At 44.8% G+C, this 6,100-nt stretch overlaps 1 protein-coding gene across 1 annotated transcript in view; it reads left to right on the top strand.

The window, feature by feature from the left end:
• Positions 1 to 4,029: 4,029 nt before the first annotated feature.
• The window catches only part of FBXO42 (F-box protein 42), a 94,471-nt gene continuing 92,400 nt past the window's right edge, over positions 4,030 to 6,100 (top strand). Inside the window, exon 1 of the mRNA XM_036914372.2 lies at positions 4,030 to 4,239. The gene's annotated coding sequence lies outside the window, so the exon portion shown is untranslated. The remainder of the gene's footprint in view (positions 4,240 to 6,100) is intronic.

Below are 6,100 nucleotides of genomic sequence, written 5' to 3'. Positions count from 1 at the left end.
CAGCAGAGGGAGATAGTGTCTTACACTTTTGTTATATTCGGCAATGAGCCTTAACAAAGGAATTGGTTGGGCATTACTGAGACTGGATTTTCTAGGAGACCAGAAAGGTAAGAGATCTTGGAAATCGTTTGAGGATGCTGCAAAGGAAATAGCTTTTGTTCCACTAAATAGGCAATCAGAAGGTCAGCCCTAGTTAAGCATATGGGCCCCTGGTGACCTTGGGCAAGTCCCTTCCTCGTCCGTAAAATGAAGGGATTGGATCAAATAAGCTCTAAAATTGAGGAAGTGGTGGCAGTTTCTTCCTCTAAGGGGAAAGCCCAAAAAGTTGAGGCAGTGTCATATATGGGTAATGGAGAGACTCTAAAGCAGAGCTGCCCTTTCTTGTGAAATATATTTGATACACCATTCATTCATGTTTTGGACCCAGAGACTTGCACTCAAAACTACAGGCACCTTTGATAAACCACATAAAACACTCTGGCATGTGATGGTGTGGATAAAATGAAGGTTCCTGTGGCCAGGATTCTCACCTGGCCCGGGTTGGCTAGCTCATTACACATGTGTGGGCAATACATTGTTATTGACTCTATCTAAAGAGCCCTGCCCAATGCTCTGGGTGACACAGTGGCAGGGCTGCAAGGCTGCAAGGGAGCTGAGGCTGGAGTGATGGTAGCGCCGAGGATGCAGCGCCGAGGACAGAGGCCCAGAGGATAGCTGTGTGGGCCAAGAGGCCCAGAGGCAGAGACCGGCTTGCTGCTTACAGACTCTCTCTGAGTGGATTGGATTTTAGTGATTGACCTGCCACCATGGAAATAAAGTTGGGTATAACCCTTTCAACCCCAAGAACGTTCTACTGTCAATACTTTGGTCACAATGAGTCCATAGTGAACTTGCCCAGGGCTGAAACCCACTGGGAAGACGGATGGGAATATCAGATCAAAGCGCATAGTGAGACAACTTCCCATATGATGCACAAGCTGAGGCTATATAGACATTTTCTTTAAGAAATACATGACCCATGTAATCACAATGTTGCTCATGTGAAACCTTCATAAGATTGTATATCAATACCTTAATTTTAAAAAATACATGGCATAGTACTGCATAGGGTATACAGTCAATAATATTGCAATATCTTTGTATGGTGATAGATGGTAACTACACTTACAGTGGTGAGCATTTAATAATGCATATAATTGTTGAATCACTGTTATACAACTGAAACAAATATAATATTGTACTATTATATAATAAAAGAAGTTTTAAAGAAGTGGCAACTTACCAATACTTAAAATGTACATGCCTTTTGACCCAGCAATTGCATTTCTAGGAAATTTCCCTGTAGATATATTTGCTCACATGCAAATAACAAAAGTACAAGGACATTCATTGCCGCTTTATGATCACAAAAGAATGGAAACAAATGTCCATCACTAGAGGGTTTGTTTAAAAAATATTTGGTACATCCATACAAAGGAATAGTATGCAATTTTTTAACAAAATTTAAATAGTCCTAAAGATGCTGACATCAGACAACCTTAAAGAACTATAGTAAGTTTTTAAAAAGGCTAGAAACAGAGCAGTGTGTATAGTTTATTGCTATTTGTAGTTTTATTATACGTGTATCCTTGTGTTTGTGTATGCATCTGGTGAAAGATGTAAGGGACTTGTAACAGTAGCCATCTTGGTGGAGGAGAGAGGTTTACCAGGTAGCTGGGGGACTGAAAGGCTACTTAATTTTTATTATATGTCCTTTGTACCTTTTGAATGTTATTCTATGTTTTGAATGTTACCCTATGTGCACAGCTTATTCTAAGTAAGTACATACGTAAGAAGTGGATTTCAGTAATTGATTGGGATGGACTCTGGAGGAAAACTTTTCGTTTACATTTATTAGAGAGGTGATAGCCATCCCTCTCACTTGAGCCTCACCTCTTGTCCCCTCATCTCCAGTCATGTCCCAATCATGTCCCACCCTGCAGAGAGATTATTCTAAAATGCCATTTTCATCACATATCCTCCTTGCCCCCAAATCTCCATGATCTAGGAGATAATATCCAGTTTTTTTCCAAAATTCAGACTATAATATAAACTAGCCTCAAACTTATCCACCTCCTGCCTCCTGTTTCTCTGAAGCAACATTGTGTAGAGTTCATAGGCTTTGAAGTAAGACCACCTGGGTTCAAACCCTGCCTGCGACCATGGATTGAACTACTTAAACTCTGTGCCTCAGTTGGATCATCTGCAAACTAAGCACAATAATAGTACCTACTTAACAGTGTTGGGCACATAGTAAGAGTACACAATAAACACCAACTGTGATTCCTATTACATATTTTGCTTTAATAAAAATATATTTATAAATTTATAAATTGCTTACTACAATTTATACTTTTATATTGACTTATTTACTTGTTTATTGTCTGTCTCTCCCAGTAGACTATAGAGGCCCTTTCTGAGGGTAAGGACTTTATTAGTTTTATTAAAAAATATATTACCATACATATCACATGGGTTGGCACATAGTAGGTGCTCACTAAATATTTGACTGACTGTCCTCTTAGTTGTCAAATTTCCAGTTCATTCATTCATTCAACAAATATCCAGTGAGTCCCTACTGTGTGCCAGTCTCTATATTAGTTGATAAAGCAGTGAACATAACAGACAGAAAAAATCTGTGCTCTCTTGAAGCTGGAGATCCAGGGGTGGAGTGGTTCCATACTTGAACTTGTTCCAACACCATCCAACAGTTACAAAACTAACTGGGCATCAGAATCCCCAGGGAACTTTGAAGAAGTCTGAAGCAGGGTCTAAGGTGGGCCCTGGAACCTGCATTTTAAAAAGGAAGTGCTTAATAGCTGGTCCAGTGTTTCTTACATTGAGCTCCATAGGTTATTTGGTGGGGGGAGAAAGAGATTGGTCCCAAGTTCGACAATTTTTAAGCTTGGGGATTTAATGACACAATTTTAATATATCCTTTACCAGCTGTAATTGCCAAGTTTCTCTTCTGCAGTGACATTTCCCTGAAAGACTTGAATTTCTTAAGTCAGTGTTTCTCATACTGAGATTCCATGAGTGCATTCCCAAGGATCTTTGCATTATTCAATTTTGAGGAACACAGATCTAGTGCTTTCTAGAGCAAGGCTAACCCAAATCTGCTCAATAGTGCCTTGCTCACTCGGACCTATATCCTAAGAGATATCCCAGAAGGTCCATTTTATCCCAGGGTGGTGGGTTGGCAGCTCAAGGTTACTTCAGTTTTAAGTGCAAGAGGTGAAGACTGAAGCCCCGGGGCTCTGTATCTCTGGTATTTCCTTAGACCACATGCGGTGCCATGAAGGGGTCTAAAAGGTGGTCACAGACCAAGTTGCTCCCTTGGAAGGGGATTTTGCTGGAATTCAACGCCTGGTGATAAGTGATAGCATAAAGTACAGCAGCTTGGGAACCAGACAGTCTTGAGTTCAAATCTGGTACCGCCCTGCCGTCCTCCCCATGTGTGGCCTCGGGAAAATGAGTGCTACTTCTCTGTGCCTCAGTTTCCACATCTGAGAAATGGAGCCAGTAACAAGTTACACAGCGCTTGCTTCAGTTAAGGGAGGCTTCACTTGCACAACCAAGGCACTGAGTTCCCTCCCTGAGTTGGCATCCAAGAGCACTTCCATCCGCAACTGCTCTCCGCTGTGTTCAACCGGGCCCCCAGGGGGTACAAATGAGTTAATTCCCGGTCAAACGCCTGTCATAGTCTCACGTCCCTGGGAAAACCGCTCAAGTTGCCCCAGGCAGTGCAAAGGAGGGTGGGTGCAGATCTGAGGTCGGTTCTAGGTACCTAAGGACGGCGGGCGCGGAAGCGCGACGTTTCTTAGCTTCGCTCACCCAGAGCAGCGTTCCAGCTTCTGGAGAACCTCTGCGCGTAGACACGTCCCTTCCCAACATGGCGCCGCCCCAAGGCTGCCTCGCGCGGACCCGCCGCGCTTAAGTGTGCGCGCGCGGCCTCCGCGCCGGGACCCGGCGCATGCGCACTCCGCGCTGTCTTCTCCGGGGCCAGAGCAGCAGGGGCCGCGGCGTTTGAGTGGAGGAAGATGGCGTCTCCGTGAGGCTCGGGGTCCCGCCAGCTGTGAGGGGCCCCGAGTGCGGCAAGTGCGGCCTGAGGCGGAGCGCCTCTGGCCCTGCCCTGTCTTCGGCTCCCTCATCGCTGTCGCCAGCCGAGCGAACCTGAGAGCGTGGCGCGGGCTGGGCCAGGTGAGGCCTCTCCTCCTCCCGGGACCGCGGCGGGGAGCCAGCGCATCCTGCCCTTTATGCCCGGGGCTCGCAGGGGGCAGTGGGCGCCCCGGGTTCGGCGCAGGCCCTGCACCCCGCCCGGCGGTCAGTGCCGGCAGACGTGGGGGCCTTGCGGTCATCATCCTTGGCCTTCCTGTATTAGGCAAGGAGGAGGAGAGCCACTTTCCAGCCAGCCCTTAGGATGGAAGTCATTTTGGCCCCTCTCCTCAAGCAGGGCGGTTCTCAGTGGGGCCTCGAAAGGGTGTATGACCAGGATAAGGGTGACTGAGGGTGTAATATAATCTTTCACCCCACCCCGGAGTCTTTAACGCCTTGCGAGGGAGCCGGTGTCTGGTGCCCTCCAAAATTGGGACTGCGGCGAGGGGCAGCATCTCGGAAGCTGCAAAGGGAAGATTTTGGAATTAGCTTAAAAAATAAAACACAAGCAGCCTTTCCCACCCCTTAGCTTTTTGAGCGTTCCCCTAGCGAAGTGGGAACTGAGGATCTCCTTGATTGAGACAGCGAATCCACGTTGTGACTGTGGAAGGCTTCTGGTGAGAGTTGTTTGTGCAAAGGGAACGGGGGAGGGTGGGAACGAATTTGCAAACGAGGGAGAAACAACGCTAAGATCTTGATGGTCTCTGCAGAGTTAACTTCGGACTAAGGAAGCTCTCGTTCGTTTGAAACCTTTGTTTGGATTGTTAAGATTCGGAGTTGCTGTTTTCTATGAAATCTCCCGAATTTTATTAGTAAAATAAAAGCGTCATTTCATAATCGCCAGAATTTCTGGACTTTTTTGGGGGGGCATTCTGATAGTTTTGGATGAAGATTCAGACACATATTACCAGTTCTCATTTGCTGGCGGGGACGTTGTAGTAGGCTTGTTACTCTTTTTTGAAAACAACTTGTTGTTCAGATGCTAATTTGGAGACTTTGATGTAGTTTCTATCACGTGGGGAAGCCGGTTTGAAGGCTTGTGATCTCTTCCTTGAGAAATGATGGCTTCAGCTGGAATCGTGCTATGGGGAATTGTTGAGGCTATGGTTTTTGGCTTGGATACGCCAAATACCTTTTATGACTAAAATTTGTTTTGTTAGTGCCTAAGAATGATGACATCGATTTAAAGGGACAAGGAAAATTTGAGAGGAAATCCTATCTTTAGAATTGAAGGTTTAAATTTCAGTCTGTAGCTTTTATACAGAATAGTGATGCTCTCAGATTCCTAACTTTGAGATACTATGAGTGGGTGCCCTTTCTCTTGTATGTTGTCATCTTAGACCCTGCAACTTCGCTTTTGACAAGCCCAGTATAAATACAGTACTCAGTGTACATTTGACCCACCGGTGTTTTGTCTTTGAAAGTTTTTAATTGCTAAAATGACAATCGTCTAGTTTATTATTAGCAAATCCTTTGACCATTTTCCCCTTAAATCCTTTTCCATAGAGAGTTGTAGATTTTCTTAGGGATGTAAACCCAAACCAACAACTTCTCCTTGTACAAAATTGAAGAGCCACTCTACATTTCAATTTGCTAAGAGAGTCATGAAATTAATGCAGTAAAACATCCTGGTGGCTTGACACTATGCTTCTTGGCATAATGTGTTGCATTGTTGTGCTAAATCATCATCAGGTATTGATGCAGCTTCATGACACCCATGACATCATTCACTCTCCAGCATTCTGCCTTTAGCAATTCCTTGCCTTCTCATAATCACAAAAAGAACAGATCAGGAAAAATAGCTTAGGATGCTTCTTAATGTCTGATTTCTGGAAGAGTCTTCATCTAACACTGCTTTACGTAGTTAAAACCCTTCTGTAAGATTCAGAGCTGTTTGATTCCTTCC

Source organism: Manis pentadactyla, chromosome 4, assembly GCF_030020395.1.
Source record: "Manis pentadactyla isolate mManPen7 chromosome 4, mManPen7.hap1, whole genome shotgun sequence".
Lineage (NCBI taxonomy): Eukaryota > Metazoa > Chordata > Mammalia > Pholidota > Manidae > Manis > Manis pentadactyla.
Note: the sequence above shows the minus strand (reverse complement) of the source record. Positions and strands in the feature narration are given on the sequence as shown.